The sequence below is a fragment of the Dasypus novemcinctus genome, chromosome 8, assembly GCF_030445035.2.
Source record: "Dasypus novemcinctus isolate mDasNov1 chromosome 8, mDasNov1.1.hap2, whole genome shotgun sequence".
In the NCBI taxonomy this organism is placed as follows: Eukaryota; Metazoa; Chordata; class Mammalia; order Cingulata; family Dasypodidae; genus Dasypus; species Dasypus novemcinctus.
In genome coordinates, this window is record NC_080680.1 from 94,702,203 (window position 1) to 94,719,996 (window position 17,794).

General features: G+C 36.7%; 1 pseudogene; it reads right to left on the reverse strand.

Moving 5' to 3' along the window:
- Positions 1–4,368: 4,368 nt before the first annotated feature.
- On the reverse strand, positions 4,369–5,436 carry LOC101431118 (DNA-directed RNA polymerase I subunit RPA43 pseudogene; annotated as a pseudogene).
- Between the last annotated feature and the right edge of the window lie 12,358 nt (positions 5,437–17,794).

Here is a 17,794-nt window from a genome sequence, read left to right on the forward strand (position 1 = left end):
TTCATGATGTTTATTCTTCCAATCCATGAATAAGGAACGTGCCTCCATTTGTTTCGGTCTTCTTTGATTTCTCTTAGCAGTGTTTCATAGTTTTCTGAATACAGAACCTTTACATTCCTGGTTAAATTAATTCCTAGATATTTGAGTCTTTTGTTGCTATTGTAAATGGAATTTTTTCTTTATTTCCTCCTCAGCTTGTTCATTACCAGTCTATAAAAATGCTACTCATTTTTTTCAACTATAATTGTGGGTTTTTTTTTTTGTTACTGTTCATGAATAAATTAATTGTGTTCTGGAAAAGTAGCCATTGGCTTTTTTCTTTTTAAAGAAATCAATTTTATTGATACATATTAATAAAGCATACAGTTCCTCTAAAGTGTATAATCAATGGTATTTGGTATAATCACATAGTTGTGTGTTTATCACTTCAATCATTATTAGAGCATTTTCATTATTTCAATAATAATAATAAACAAAACACAGACAAACAAGGCAATTTCTCACCTGTCAATCTCTTTATGCTTTCTCCACTGTATATAGCTCGTATTTCTACCTATTCAATCCAAAGTGTATAATCAATTGCTTTTAGTATAATCAAAATACTGTATATTCATCATCTCAAAAATTTTAGAACAATTTCATTACTCCAAAAGGAAGACTCTAAACTCCTTAGCATTCCTTCCTTAGATCTACATAACCACTAATCTCATTTTGTCTTTATAAATTGATTTATATTTACATTTCATATAAATGGAATCATACAATATGTAGTACTCTGTGTCTGGTCTTCACTTAGTATAACATTTTTTTCCCCTGGTATTAACATTTTGTAGTTTTAACTTACATTTGTTCAGCTTCAAAGAAAAACCATTTCATATATGTATTTCTACCCATATTCATATTTCACATAATATATTTATATTTCACATAACATATTTAGTTCATAATAGGGCAATCATGCAGTATTTATCCTTTTGTGTCTGGCTTGCTTCACTCAACATAATGTCCTCCAGGTTCGTCCATGTTGTTATACGTTTCATGACTTCATTTCTTCTTACTGCTGCATAATATTCCATTGTGTGTATACTGCACAATTTGTTTCTCAGTTCATCGGTGATGAATACGTGGGTTGTTTCCAACTTTTGGTTATCATTAATAACACTATTATGAACATTGGTGTGCAAATAACTATTCGTGTCACTGCTCTCAGTTCTTCTGGGTATATGCCTAGAAATGACATTACCAGGTCCCATGGCAAGTCTATATTCAACTTCCTTAGAAACTGCCAAAGCATCCTCCACAGTGGCTGTACCATTCTACATTCCCACCAACAGTGAATAAGTGTTCCATTTGTCCGCATCATCATCAACCTTTACAGGTTTCTAACTTTTTGATAGTGGCAGACTAATAGGTGTGAAATGATATCTCATTGTAGTTTTGATTTGCATTACCCTAATTGCTAGTGATTTTGAACATTTTTTTCATGTGTTTCTTTGCCATTTGTATTTCTTCTTTGGACAGTTGTCTTTTCAAGTCTTTGCCCATTTTTTAATCAGATATTTTGCTTTTTTATGGTTCAGTTGTATGATCTCCTTATATATCATGGATATTAAACCCTTATCAGATATGTGATTGCCAAATATTTTCTTCTATTGAGTTGGTTGCCTTTTCATCCTTTTGACCTTTTGACAAAGTCCTTTGAGGTGCAAAAGGTGTTGTATTTCGAGGAGGTCCCATTTATTTATTTTTTTCTTTTGTTGCTTGTGCTTTGGGTGTAAGGTTTAAGAAACTACCACCTACCACAAGATCTTTTTGTTTGTTGTCATTTTTATTTTTCAGTAAGTATTATGCCTTGTGTTCAACCAACTGTTTCCTCAATTTGGTGTCTGGTCGCTTTTCAATTTCTCTTCCCTTCTGCTTTGGTTAGCATCTTGCTAGTGCAGTTACTTTATTTTTTGTCCTTATGTATGAACTATTTTCTATGCTGTAATGGCTGCAATTTTCACATTTTCAGCAAGAGGAGAATTTGCTAATAACCAAACCAAAACAAATGAAACATTGCTCTTAAATTCTGAGCTCTCTGATTCCATTTAACAATTAAATGAATTGGATCTAATATTGAAATGGAGAAATATGAAAAATTGAAGAGTTTTGGATTTTAAATGCACCAATGTCAAATGGTATTGATCATGTAAATGCCCACAAGATCTTGAAGATGTTTTCCTACATTTTTTTCTAGGAATTTTATGGTGGTTGTTTTTGTATTTTATATTTTATTTTGTAATGTATATCCATTTTGAGTTAATTTTTATATAACATGTGAGATAGAGGTCTTCTTTCTTTTAGATATGGCTATCCAGTTCTCCCAGCATCATTTGTTGAATAAATTGTTCTGGCCCAGCTGTGTGGGCTTAACAGCCTTATGAAAAATCACTCCACTGTAGATGTGAGGGTCAATTTTGACTTCTTGATTCTGTTCCATTGGTCAATTTGTTTGTCCTTATGCCAGTACCAGGCTGTTTTTTTTTTTTTTTTTCACCACTAGCTAAGTAATATGCTTTAAAGTCAGGAAGTGAGAGTCCTCCAACTTCTTTCTTCTTTTTAAAGACATTTTTGGCTATTTGGCATCTTTGACTATTACCTTTCCAAATAAATTTGATGATTGGCTTTTCTATTCCTGCATAAAAGGTTTTTGGGATTTTTATTGGGATTGTGTTGATTCTGTAATCAGTTTGGGTGGAATTGACACCTTAACAAAATTTAGTCTTCCAATTCATAAACAATAAATGTCCTTCCATTTATTTAACTTCTTCAGTTTCTTTTAGCAATGGTTTGTAGTTTTCTGAATACAGGTTCTTTAGGTCCTCAGTTAAGTTTATTCCTAAATATTTGTTTTAGTTGCTATTATGAATGGAATTTTTTTTTCTGATTTCCTCCTCAGAAAGCACATCAGTAGTGTATAGAAACACTATTGATTTTTTAAAAAAGATTTATTTATTTATTCACTTACTCCCCCCCTTGCAGCTTGTTCCTTTTCTTTTTGCTGTCTCTTCTCTGTGTCCATTCACTGTGCGTTTTTTCTGTATCTGCTTGTTTCCCTTTTGTTGGGTCATCTTGCTACACCTGCTCTCCGTGGCGCACGGGCCGTCAGCTCTCCATGGTGCACAGGGCAACTTTACCTTTACAAGAACGCCCTGGGACGTGAACCCAGGGTCTCCCATATGGTAGACAGGAGCCCAACTGATTGAGCCACAGCTGCTTCCCAACACTATTGATTTTTGCATATTAATTTTGTATCCCACCACTTTGCTGAGCTAGTCTGTTTTTTTCCCATTTTTATTTTTTCTGAACTTGTCTATTAATTCTAGTAGTTTTGATGTGCATTTTTCAGGATTTTCTAGATATAAGATCATGTGATCAGCAAATAGTGAAAGTCTTACTTCTTCCTTTCCTATTTGGGTGCCTTTTATTCCTTTGTCTAGCCTAATTGCTCTAGCTAGAATTTTAAGCACAATATTGAATAATAATGGTGACAGTGGGCATCCTTGTTTTGTTCATGAGCTCAATGGGAAAGCTTTCAGTCTTTCACCATTGAGTACGGTGCTAGCTGTAAGTTTTTCATATATGCACTTTTCCATATTGAGAAAACTTCCTTCTATTCCTGTCTCTGGAGTATTTTTGTCAAGAAAGGATGCTGTATTTTGTCAGATGCCTTTTCTGCATCAATTGAGTAAATTGTGTGATTTTTCTTCTTCAATTTATCAATGTGGTTTATTACACTAATTGATTTTCTTGTGTTGTACCACCCTTGCATACCTGAGATCATGGTGTATAATTCTTTTAATATACTTTTGGATTCTGTTTCCAAGTATTTTGGTGAGGATTTTTGCATTTATATTCATTAGAGATATTGGTCTGTAATTTTCTTTTTTCATAGTATCTTTATCTGATTTGGAATGAGGGTGTTGTGGGCTTCATAGAATGAGTTTGGTAGCATTCTTTCCTGTTCACTTTTTTGGAAGAGCTTGAGCAAGATTGGTATTAGTTTGTCTTAGAACAATAGGTAAAATTATCCTGTGAAGCCATCTGGTCCCAAGCTTTTCAGCTTTGGGAGGTTTTGATGACTGTTTCAATCTCTTCACTTGTGATTGGTTTGTTGAGGTCTTCTTCTTTTTTTTTTTTTTTTTGCCTCTTACCTCTTTATTCTTACATAAAAGAATGACATTGTAATAAGACTGGTATTACCTGAAGTAATTTATACTAAGGTTTGTAATTTTGGCACACAAAAGCTCCTAATTAAGTGTATCTTGTTTTAGAAACTACCAAAATGCACATGCATTTCATATCATTTAAAACATTTATGTATCTATTGTGTATAAATCAAACTTTCAAAAACTGAATCATGTTTAAAATGCACTTAAGAAAATTACTTTTCTCTTCTCTTTTTTGGTAAGTGTTCTAAAATTGGGGTAACTTCAGCATCCTCATGTTTTCTTTTCCTTTTTTTCTTTTTATGGTCACTTTGGTAGCCACTGGAGTCACTGCTTTGGAAAGCAGGGTCTTGGTCCTGATCATCCTGGGGCTTTTTCTTCTTTTTCTTCTTCTTTGGCTCTTCCTCCCAGAAGCTGTCTATATTATTATTTGTCTGTAGGTCTGTCTCTGCCTTTACAGCGAAATCTGCAAAATCTTCTAGCTCTGCAATACCATCTACCACTTCATAAGTTTCTGGGTCTTTCTTCTTTTACTTTTTCTTCTTTGGAGGTTTTCAATAGCTTCTTCAGTGCTGGTTTCCGTTACTTCTTTAGAAAGTTCAGAGCACTTGGACTGTAAACTAGTGGTATTTAATTTTCCTTGTATACAGAACACTCCAGCAGCATCTGCGTCTAAACGAAATACTTCAAATTCTAGTTCATCACCCACGTTTATCTCTAGGGTCTGCCCCTGTTCAGCCAGCATCTGCTCAGGTTTAGGGATCGATGCATTGAAACATCCACGTACTAAACAGCCAATGTGGCTGGAAGACAGTTTATTAAATGTACCCATAAGCTTTTGCCCTGGTTCAGGGCAGAAAATAACAAAATCTGCTTCAATGTTAAGATGAATGTGTCCTTGATCATCATAAATATCTCCCAGTTCACCCACTACTTTGATGTTGTCATATGCAATGGGGACACCTAAAAGGCTCTCGGAATAGCGCAGAAGCTCTGCATCGAGCTGTTCTCGGACGCTAGTGCGTTTCCTGTTGAGGTAGCGCGGCGATAAGGCGATGTGCCTCCGATGAGGCCCGGCGAGCAAGCAGGAGTAGCGGCTACTCACCAGTGCGCAAACGGCATTGTAGGTGGGCAACTCTAAGCAAGGCAGGACGCTAGCTGGTCCCATCAGAGGCCCCTCAGAGGCCACGTTTGGCGGCGGTGCCTCTGAGCAACCAGCAGCCATGAGGATAGTCATGCTTCTCTGTTGAGGTCATCTATTTCTTCTAAAGTCAGTGTAGGTGGTTCATGTGTTTCTAGGAATTTATCATTTCATTTACATTTTCTAGTTTTTTTTGGCATACAGTTGTTCATAGTATTTTCTTATGATCTCTCTTATTTCTACAGGGTCAGTGGTAATGCGCCCCCCCCTCCCTATTTCTGATTTTATTTATTTGTGTCTTCTCTCTTTTTTTCTTCATCAGCCTAGCTAAGTGTTTGTCGATTTTGTTGATCCTCTCGAACAACTAACTATTATTTTGTTGATTATTGTTTTTTTGTTATGGATTTCATTTATTTCTGCTCTGATCTTTACTATTTTTTTCCTTTGGCTTGGTTTGGGATTAATTTGCTGTTTTGTTTTGTTTTTTCTAGTTCTTCAAGGAGTGCAGTTAGATCATCAATTTTAGCTCTTTCTTATTTTTTAATACGAGAATTGAGGGCTATAAATTTCCCTGCCTTTGTGGTGCTCCATAGGTTTTGATATGTTGTGTTTCCATTTTCATTCATCTCAAGATGTTTGCTGAATTTTCTTGCAATTTCTTCTCTTTTTTTTCAAACTTTTATTTTATTTAAAAAATTTTTATTGCCTTTTTAAAAAAGATAAATAGAAAACACAAAACATTACATTAAAAACCTTAAGAGATTCCCATATACCCCACTCCCACCCCACCACGCTCCTTCTACATCAATATCCCCTTTCATCAGTGAGGCACATTCATTATATTTAGTGAATACACCCTGGATCACTGCCACACAGCTTGAACCATAGTTTACATTGCAGTTCACACTCTACCCAAGTACATCCAGTGGCTTATGACAGGATAAACAATGTCCTGCATCTGTCCCTGCAATATTGTTCAGGAAAACTCCAGGTCCTGAAAATGCCCCACATAACACTTCTTCCTCCCTCTCCCTGTCGGCAGCAACTCCTCTGGCCACCGTCTCCACACCAATGATAAAATTTCTTCCATTGCTAGAGTCACAACAGTTCTATAGCAGAATACCAGCATGTCAACTCCAATCCATATTATATTCCTCCATCTTGTGGGCCCTGGGATGGCAATGTCCACTCCACCTCTAAATCAAGAAGGGGCTTAGATCCCATATGGCTAATGGATGCAGTTCTCCTTCTTGCAGTTGTAGACACCCTTGGTTCCCTGGTGTGGTGGTTCACTATTCTCACCTCCCTGTCAGCTGACCTGGGTTGTATGTCCTACAAACCAAACAGTAGATGTTGCAATTCTGCTGAGGCTAAGGGCCCAGCTGGCACATGGACAGTCCAGAGATTCAAGTCTCCTGAACATACAAAAACCCCAGCACCAATCACAGATTCAATAAAAGTGACAGAAGTGGCATATGTAGAGAGGTTACATCTGAGTTCAACTCCATCACAATCAGAAGCACAAATTCCAAAGTAGGGCCCACTGGCAAGGCAATGAACCCCAGAGCCATCTGTCATGACCATAAAACCTGTGTGTCTCCATAGCCCTCAGGAGTACCAGTACCTGGGTTGTATCTACTTTGACTGTCTCTAGGATCCTGCTAAGATGTGTGTAAGAGCGACCCCTTTGATGACCTCCCAACTCATTTTGAAGTCTTTTAGCAATATAAATTCATTTGTCTTTATCATTTCCCCTTTTATTCAAGGTCTTTTTCTAGTTGCATCACCAGCTGTTGATGGTAGTAATCCCTTGGCACCCGGGAGGCTCATTGCTGGGAGTCATGTCCCATGATGGGGAGAAGGTGATGCATTTACATGCTGAGTTTGGTTTAGAGAGTGGCCACATTTGAGCAACATGGACCCTCTCAGGAGGTAACTCTCAGGCACCCTGCATTTCTAGGCCTAGTTGAAATTTCAAGCACATAGGCTCATAAGCATAGTTACCAGTATCAAGGGCTATCATTGGACCATTCTTCATTGGTCTTTGTCCTTGCACTTGGGGTATTGTGACTGTTCCATTGGGAATGTGACAGAGCTCCCCAGGATGGGAATTTAGCACTCCCTCAGTTGTCATGTGTAACTCTATCCACTATGACAATACCCAACGAACATCTGAATATATCTATATACCCTATACGCATGCCCTGGAGAACTCCCTCTCACCAATGCATTCCCCATCCATGACACCCCCCATCAGTGCTCCTCCCTTGCCATAGTTGAAACCATCTGTGATCCAAAACTTCTTCAAAAATGAGGCCTAATATATTGCCAAATTCTGTTAGTAGAAAAATGAAATAGTATTGACAGGGTTTAAAGATTATAAATAGAATATATAATAATTTAGAAAAACTAAAATAAAGTAAAAAATAAATTGGGGTATTAAAAAATGAAAAATATCATAAAACTTCGTTTTTGACATTTTGCTTTTCATCACAGTGATAGGTGTTGCCCTGCACGTACAGTGGCAAGGCAATCTCCTCCATTCCTTGCTCAGTGTCTACATCAAATTTTTTAAATTTTGTCTTCTAAAAAGTTTTAGATCACAGTAAAGTCACATATTCAATATAGGGGACTCCCATATACTCAGCATCAAACCCTTTTCCCACTTGCCCAGCAATGATCTTTTTATATGTGGATGTTATATTTGCTACAACTGATGTACAGATATTGAAACATAGCTACCAACCAGGTTCCATTATGGCTTATGTTATGGTTTATATTTTAGACTGTACTCTTTTCTAAATTTTGGTTACATTATGGTTTACATTATGGTTTACCTTTGGGTGTGAAGTTCATGAGGCCATTTCCTATTACAAGTTCCTGTTAATGCTTTCTTATATTGTCTTCCAAGGTCTTTATGTTCTTGGCTCTTATATTTAGATCTTTGATCCATCTTGAGTTGATTTTTGTATAAGGTGCGAGATGGTAATGCTCTCTCATTCTTTTGCATATGGATATCCAGTTCTCCAAGCACCATTTGTTGAAGAGGTCATTCTCTCCCAGTTGAGTGGGCTTTGTGGCCTGTCAAATATCAGATGACTGTATATGTGAGGATTTATATGAAAACTCTCAATTCAGTTCCATTGGTCAGTGTGACATTTTGACCACTACAGCTTTGTAGTATGTTTTAAAATCAGGTAGAGTGATTCCTCCAATTTCATTTTTTTTCCCAATATGCCTTTGGCTATTCAGGGCTTCTTTCCCTTCCAAATAAATTTCATAGTTAGTTTTTATAATCCAGTAAAAAATGCTGTGTTGATTTTTTATTGGGATTGCAGTAAATCTGTAGATCAATTTGGTTAGGATAGACATCTTAATGATATTTAGTCATCCTATCTATGAACAGAGAATATTCTTCCACTTATTTAAGTCTTCTTTGACTTCCTTTAACAGTGTTGCTTAGTTTTCTGTGTATAAGTATTTTACATCTTTAGTTAAATTTATTCCTAGGTATTTGATTTTTTAATTTACTATTGTAAATGGTATTTTTTTCTTTATTTCCTCCTTGTATTGCTCATTATTGGTGTACAGAAAAGCTACTGATTTTTGTGCATTGATCTTATAACCTGCGAATTTACTGAACTTATTTGTAAGTTCTAGAAACTTTGCTGTAGATTTCTCAGGACTTTCTATGTACATAATCATGTCATCTGCAAATAGTGAAATTTTGATTTCTTCCTTTCCAATTTGGATGGTTTTTATATCTGTTTCTTGCCTGAGTGCTTGAGCAAGTATTTCTAACACAAAGTCAAATGCTTTTTCTGCATTTGTAGATACGATCATGTGATTTTTTTCTTTTGATCTATTTATGTGGTGTATTACATTGACTGATTTTCTTATGTTGAACCATCCTTGCATATCAGGGATGAAACCCACTTGGTCATGGTGTATAATTCATTTGATGTGTTGTTGAATATGATTAGCATAGATTTTGTTGAGAATTTTAGCATTTAGATTTTTTAGAGAGATTGGTCTGTAATTTTCTTTTCTTCTGTTGTCTTTGTTTGGCTTTGGTATTAGGGCAATGTTGGCATCATAGAATGTTTAGGCAACGTTCCTTCTATTTCGATTTTTGGAAAGAGTGCAAGCAAGATTGGTGTTAGTTTTTTCTGGAATGTCTTGTAGAATTCACCTGTGAATCCGTCTTACCCAGGGCTCTTCTTAGTTGGGAGTTTTTAATAACTGTTTCTATCTCTTTACTTGTGATTGGTTTGTTGAGATCATCAATTTCTTCTTTTGTCAATGTAGGCTGCTTATGTCTTTCTAGGAATTTGTCCATTTCCTCTAAATTGTCGTTTTTGGGGGCAGGGCAAGATGGTGGCTGAGTGAGCATACCTGATAATATCTCCTGCAAAAGAAGCTGGGCAGCATTGGAGGTTCTTCGGGACCAGACTGTTTCAGGATTTTTGCAGGGCAGGAGGTGTCTGGACATCGATTTGGTGGGAAGGTAACAGAGAAAACTCATCTATAAAATATAATTGAGACTCTATTACATGGAGGTCGGGGCTGCGTGGGACACTCCCTCCTGGGGTGGGCGGAGCTGTGGCATCGGCGCTGCGGCAGCGATATCTGGAGGCTCTGCAGTACTGGGGAATTCATAAGCCCTGAGTGGCCTATTGGGGGGTTAAAAGGACAGGAGGATTTTGCAGACCGATTTGGGGAGACAAATGGGAGTTTTATTGTGAAGCGGGGGAATTTTTGATTGCGGACACAAACAATAGCCCTTCCACCTAGAGCCCCGCCACCCCAAGCCTGGCTGCCGATCTACAGTGGACTTAAATTGATAGCAATAAAGAGACGCCACCAGGGTCTGGCAGGGTGGGAGACGTCTGGAAGCCGATTAGGGGAATATTTTGTGAAGTGTGGGAAATTCGGTTTTGGACTCTGTTATCAGCATTTCCGGCTGGAGCCCCTCCCCCGGGCCTGGCTATTGATCTGCGTCATTAAATTGGCTGCAGTGTAGAGGCGCCCCCAGGTGGCCGTTCTGGGGGCTTACAGGGTGGGAGGGGTCCTGAAGTCGAATTGGTGATACATCCACAGAATAGACCCCAGTGAGTGAGTGAATTGTGGGGTTCAGACACACGGGATAGAGTTTGCGGATGTGCCCTCACCCATAGGGCTGGCACCCAGCTGCGGGGATCCCTGAAGGCTGTGTTGCACTGCGGTGCTCCCAGGCTCCCTGTTAACCGGACTTGAGGTTGCCAGGTCTGAGTCCCCTAAATCCTGGTGGCCCACACCCCAGAGACTCACGCCTCTTGAGTCTTCAATATCTCAGACTTTCCATCCCTGAATCCATCACGCCCTGAGGTCCATCTGAGGTCCTTGAATGTCCTAGCCCTCAATGTTTGCGTTTTTTCTTTTTTTGTTTTTATTTTTATCTTATTTTTTATTTTTTTAAGGTCCTGATTGCTAACATTGCATTATCCCCTAGTCTTTTCTCCCAGCATATCCCCCAAAGTCTTTTTTTTTTCAGTTATTTAGGGTTTTTTTTGTTGTTGTTGTTGTGGCTGTTGTATATCTTTTTTTTCTTTTCCCTATCTGTTCCCCGCCCTTTACCCACCCCCTTTTTCTTTCCTCCTTTCTTCTCTTTTTTTTTTTCTCTCTCTTGTCCCTCGTTTTCTTCTTATTTTTTATCTTAATTATACAATAGGTGCTGCAGGGAACACCTCACATTTGCTGGGTTTCCTCATCTTCCGCTGCCTCATTTCTGTGTGAATTGATTTTGGCTACCTATACTATCCCCTTCCCCCTACATCTTGATATCCTTCAGCATCTACTGTCTCTCCTATATTCCACCTCCCTTTCTTTGATCCACAAAATGTCTAACTCTTAATTTCTAATACCTTTGATTTGTTTTCTGTCTGTTATCCACTCTTGAAACTATTGCCTTTCTTTTCTCTTTCCCTCTCTCATGAAAATACTAGCTTTTTAATTCATACCATATTCCTCCCATATTCAGTCGACTACCTCATTATAGGTACTATACCTACTGCTATAACTCTACACAACTTACATGAATCTAATAACCATCCTCCCAGATCTCATATTGTTGCTCTGTTAACATTTATCACCAATACTACTTTACACTTTTTCCTTGCTTACACAATTGCCTTTCCCTGGTCCTAATACTTTCCTTTAAAGAGAACTCAACCAGCAATAAGAAATTAGAATAAGAAGAACAAAGTGACAAAGAGAAGATATAACACTTATGCAAAAACAACAGCTAATTAATCCCCAAGATTAGACAAAGAAGCTAAGGAACTGATTAAACCCGTCAAGATAAAATGATGACCAGACAGCAACAAAAATCTACAAACCAAACCAGTAATCAGGAAAACATGGCTGAATCCAATGAACAAACTAAAAATCAGGAAGGGGAGCAGAACTTTGCACAAGTAATGAAAGATCTCAGAACATTTATCACCGACAAATTTAATGAAGTAAAGTAAGAGGTTAACAACATGAAGACAACACTTGGAGGGGAAATTGCAGACATATGCAAAAAGATAACAGATGGGAATCGAACACCACAGTTCAAGAAATCAAAAACACACTCACAGCAAATATCAGCAGACTAGAAGAGGCAGAGCAGAGAATTAGTGATGTGGAAGACAGTACATCGGAAATCAAACAGATAGTAGAATTGGTCGATAAAAAGATAGAAAAAATCCAGCTAGGACTTAGGGACCTGAATGATAATGCAAAATGCTCAAACATACATATTATAGGCATCCCAGAAGGAGAAGAGAAGGGAAAGGGGTCAGAAGGAGTGTTGCAGGAAATAATGGCTGAAAACTTCCCAAATCTACTGAAAGAGATAGATGTACATATCCAAGAAGCAGAGCACACCCCAATCATCATAAACCCCAACAGGCCCACCCCAAGACATATACTTGTCAAATTATCCAATGCTCAAGACAAAGAGAAAATCCTAAAAGCAGCAAGAGAAAAGAAAACCATCACATACAAGGGAAGCTCCATAAGATTAAGTGCTGATTTCTCATCTGAAACCATGGAGGCAAGAAGGCAGTGGTATGATATAGTCAAGGTACTAAAGGAAAAAAATTTCCAACCAAGAATACTTTTTCCAGATAAACTAGCATTCAAACATGATGGAGAGTTCAAAATATTCACAGATAAACAGAAACTGAAAGAGTATACCAACAAGAAATCTCCCCTTCAAGAAATTCTAAAGGGAGTTCTGCAGGAAGAAAGGAAAAAACAGGACAGGCAGAGTTGGAGGAGAGTATAAGAACAATAAAAAAAGACAAAAATAGAAGGAAAAAAATACAAACAAAATATGGCAAACACAAATCCAATCAAAATATGGCTAACAAAAATAATTCCTTGAAAGTAATAATACTGAATGTCAACGGATTAAACTCACCTATCAAAAGATTCAGACTGGGACATTGGATAAGGAAATATGACCCATCCATATGCTGTCTACAAGAGACACATCTTAGACCCAGAGATGCATGGAGATGGAAAGTGAATGGCTGGAAAACAATCATACAAGCAAACAATAACCAAAAAAAGTCAGGAGTAGCTATATTAATATCAGACAAAATAGACTTTAAATGTGAAACAATTGTGAGAGACAAAGAAGGATACTACATTTTAATGAAAGGGAAAATCTGTCAAGAAGATCGAACAATCATATATATTTATGCTCCTAACAAGGGTGCCTCTAAATACGTGAGGCAAATGCTGGAGAAACTAAGTGAAACAATAGATGCATCTACAATCATGCTGGGGGATTTTAATACACCACTATCTACCTTGGACAGAACATCTCAAAAGAGAATCACTAAAGAAACAAAACATTTGAACAGTATATTAGAAGAGCTGGATCTAATAGACATATATAGATCAATATACCCAAACATAGCAGGATATACAACAACAAAATAACCCAACTGGAAGAAGAAGGAAGGAAATAACAAAGATAAGAGCAGAACTAAATGAAATAGAAAATAAGAAAGCACTTGAAAAGATAAACAAGACCAAGAGCTGGTTTTTTGAGAAGATCAACAAAATTGACAAACCCTTAGTGAGACTAACAAAGAAAAAAAGGGAGAAGATGCAAATACACAAAATAAGAAAGGAGAAAGGTGATATCACCACTGACCCCACAGAAATTAAGACTATCATAAGAGGATACTTTGAAAAACTATATTCAACAAAAATGACAATTCAGAGGAAATGGACAAATTCCTAGAAACACATAAGCAGCCCATATTGACGAAAGAAGAAATTGATGATCTTAACAAACCAATCACAAGCAGAGAGATAGAATCAGTCACTAAAAATTTCCCAACTAAGAACTAACACCAATCTTGCTGAAACTATTCCAAAAAATTGAAACAGAAGGAACATTGCCTAACTCCTTCTATGATACCAACATTACCCTAGTATCAAAGCCAAACAAAGACACCACAAGAAAGGAAAATTACAGACCAATTTCTCTAATGAAACTAGGCGCAAAAATACTTGACAAAATACTTGCACACTCCACTAGTCATAAACCCCAACAGGCCCACCCCAAGACATATACTTGTCAAATTCTCCAATGCTCAAGACAAAGAGAAAATCCTAAAAGCAGCAAGAGAAAAGAAAACCATCACATACAAGGGAAGCTCCGTAAGATTAAGTGCTGATTTCTCATCTGAAACCATGGAGGCAAGAAGGCAGTGGTATGATATAGTCAAGGTACTAAAGGAAAACATTTCCAACCAAGAATACTCTATCCAGCTAAACTAGCATTCAAAAATGCTGGAGAGTTCAAAATATTCACAGATAAACAGAAACTGAAAGAGTATGCCAACAAGAAACCTCCCCTTCAAGAAATTCTAAAGGGAGTTTTGCAGGAAGAAAGGAAAAAACAGGACAGGCAGAGTTGGAAGAGAGTGTAAGAGCAACAAAAAATACAAAAAGAGAAGGGGGAAAAAAAAGCAAAGAAAATATGACAAACACAAGTCCACTCAAAATATGGCTAACACAAATGATTCCTTGAAAGTAATAACACTGAATGTCAATGGATTAAACTCACCTATTGAAAGATTCAGACTGGGACATTGGATAAGGAAATATGACCCATCTATATGCTGTCTACAAGAGACACATCTTAGATCCAGAGACTCATGGAGGTTGAAAGTGAATGGTTGGAAAACAATCATACAAGCAAACAATAACCGAAAAAGGGCAGGAATAGCTGTATTAATAACAGACAAAATAGACTTTAAATGTGAAACAATTGTGAGAGACAAAGAAGGATACTACATTTTAGTGAAAGGGACAATCTGTCAAGAAGATCAAACAATCATAAATATTTATGCTCCTAACAAGGGCGCCTCTAAATACATGAGGCAAACACTGGAAAAACTAAGTGAAAGAATAGATGCATCTACAATTATAGTGGGGGATTTTAATACACCACTATCAACTCTGGACAGAACATCTCAAAAGAGAATCACTAAAGAAACAAAACATTTGAACAGTATATTAGAGGAGCTGGATCTAATAGACATATATAGATCATTACACCCAAACACAGCAGGATATACATTTTTCTCAAGCGCACATGGATCATTCTCCAAGATAGACTATATGCTAGGCCACAAAGAAAGGCTTAATGAATTCAGAAAGATCGAAATCATACAAAATAATATCTATGACCACAGTAGAGTGAAGCTGGAAATTTGCAAGGGTCAGAGGCCCAGATTTCACACCATGATTTGAAAATTAAACAGCACACTCTTAGAAAAATGGTGGGTCAAAGAGGAACTCTCAAAAGAAATCAATGACTACCTTGAAACAAATGATAATGATAACACAACATACCAAAATTTATGGGATGCAGCAAAAACATTACTGAGAGGGAACTTTATAGTCATAAATTCATATATCAAAAAAGAAGAAAGAGCAAAAATTGAAGAACTAACTGCACATTTCGAGGAATTAGAAAAAATACAACAAAGTAATCCAACAGGAAGAAGAAGGAAGGCGATAACAAAGATAAGAGCAGAACTCAATGAAATAGAAAATAAGAAAGCACTTGAAAAGATAAACAAGACCAAGAGCTGGTTTTTTGAGAAGATCAACAAAATTGACAAACCTTTAGTGAGACTAACAAAGAAAAAAAGGGAGACGATGCAAATACACAAAATAAGAAATGAGAAAGGAGATATCACCACTGACCCCACAGAAATAAAGACTATCATAAGAGGATACTTTGAAAAACTATATTCAACAAAAATGACAATTCAGATGAAATGGACAAATTCCTAGAGAGACATAAGCAGCCCATATTGATGAAAGAAGAAATTGATGATCTCAACAAACCAATCACAAGTAAAGAGATAGAATCAGTCATTAAAAACCTCCCAACTAAGAAGAGCCCAGAGCCAGATGGCTTCACAGGTGAATTCTACAAAACATTCCAGAAAGAACTAACATCAATCCTGCTGAAACTCTTCCAAAAAATCGAAACAGAAGGAACATTGCCTAACTCCTTCTATGATGCCAAGATTACCCTAGTATCAAAGCCAAACAAAGACACCACAAGAAAGGAAAATTACAGACCAATTTCTCTAATGAGCCTAGACGCAAAAATATTTAACAAAATACTTGCTAATCGTATTCAACAACACATAAATGAATTATACACCACGACCAAGTGGGATTCATTCCAGGTATGCAAAGATGGTTCAACATAAGAAAATCAATCAATGTAATACACCATATAAACAGATTGAAGGAAAAAAATCACATGATTATATCTATAGATGCAGCAAAAGCATTTGACAAAATACAGCACCCTTTCTTGATATAAACACTCCAAAAGATCAGAATACAAGGAAATTTTTTGAACATGATAAAAAGTATATATGAAAAACCTACAGCCAACATTGTTTACAATGGAGAAATCCTAAAATCCTTCCCTCTAAAGTCAGGAACAAGACAAGGATGCCCATTGTCTCCCCTTCTATTTAACATTGTCTTAGAAGTACTTGCTCAAGCACTGAGGCAAGAACCAGATATAAAAGGGATCCAAATAGGAAAGGAAGAAGTCAAAATTTCATTATTTGCAGATGACATGATCCTATACATAGAAAACACTGAGAGATCTACAACAAAGCTTCTAGAACTCATAAATGAGTTTAGTAAAGTCGCAGGTTATAAGATCAATGCGCAAAAATCAGTAGCATTTCTGTACAGCAATAATGAGCAAGATCAGGAGGAAACCAAGAAGCAAATACCATTTACAATAGTAAATAAAAAAATCAAATATTTAGGAATAAATTTAACTAAAGATGTAAAAAACTTATACACTGAGACCTACACAAGACTGTTCAAGGAAATCAAAGAAGACCTAAATAAATGGAAGAATATTCCTTGTTCATGGATAGGAAGACTAAATATTATTAAGATGTCTATCCTACCAAAACTGATCTACACATTTAATGCAATCCCAATAAAAATCAACACAGCCTACATTAAGGAACTAGAAAAACTATGAAATTTATTTGGAAAGGAAAGAGGCCCCGAATAGCCAAAGACATATTGAAAAAGAAAAACGAAATTGGAGGAATCACACTACCTGACTTCAAAACATACTACAAAGCTACAGTAGTGAAAACAGCATGGTATTGGCATAAGGAGAGACACACAGACCAAAGGAATCGAATTGAAAGTTCTGATATAGAACCTCATCTATATAGCCATATAATATTCGATAAAGCCACCAAACCCTCTCAACTGGGAGAGAATGGCCTATTCAACAAATGGTGCCTGGAGAACTGGATGTCCATATGTAGAAGAATGAAAGAGGATTACCATCTCACACCTTATACAAAGATCAACTCAAGATGGATCAAGGACCTAAATATAAGAGCCAAGACCATAAAGACGTTGGAAAGCAGTGTAGGGAAACATCTACAGGACCTTGTAATAGGAAATGGCTTCATGAATATCACACCAAAAGCATGAGCAGCAAAAGAACTAATAGATAAATGGGACTTCCTCAAAATTAAAGCCTTCTGCACCTCAAAGGAGTTTGTCAAGAAAGTAAAAAGGGAACCCACACAATGGGAGAAAATATTTGTCAACCATATATCTGATAAGATACTTATTACTTGCATATATAAAGAACTCCTATATCTTGAAAATAAAAAGATAAACAACCCATTTAAAAAAATGGGAAAAAGATTTAAACAGACACTTCTCCAAAGAAGAAATACAAATGGCTAAAAAGTACATGAAAAAATGCTCCAAATCTCTAGCTATCAGGAAAATGCAAATCAAAACTACAATGAGATACCATCTTACTCCCATAAGATTGGCAGCTATCAAAAAAACAGAAGAATACAAATGCTGGAGA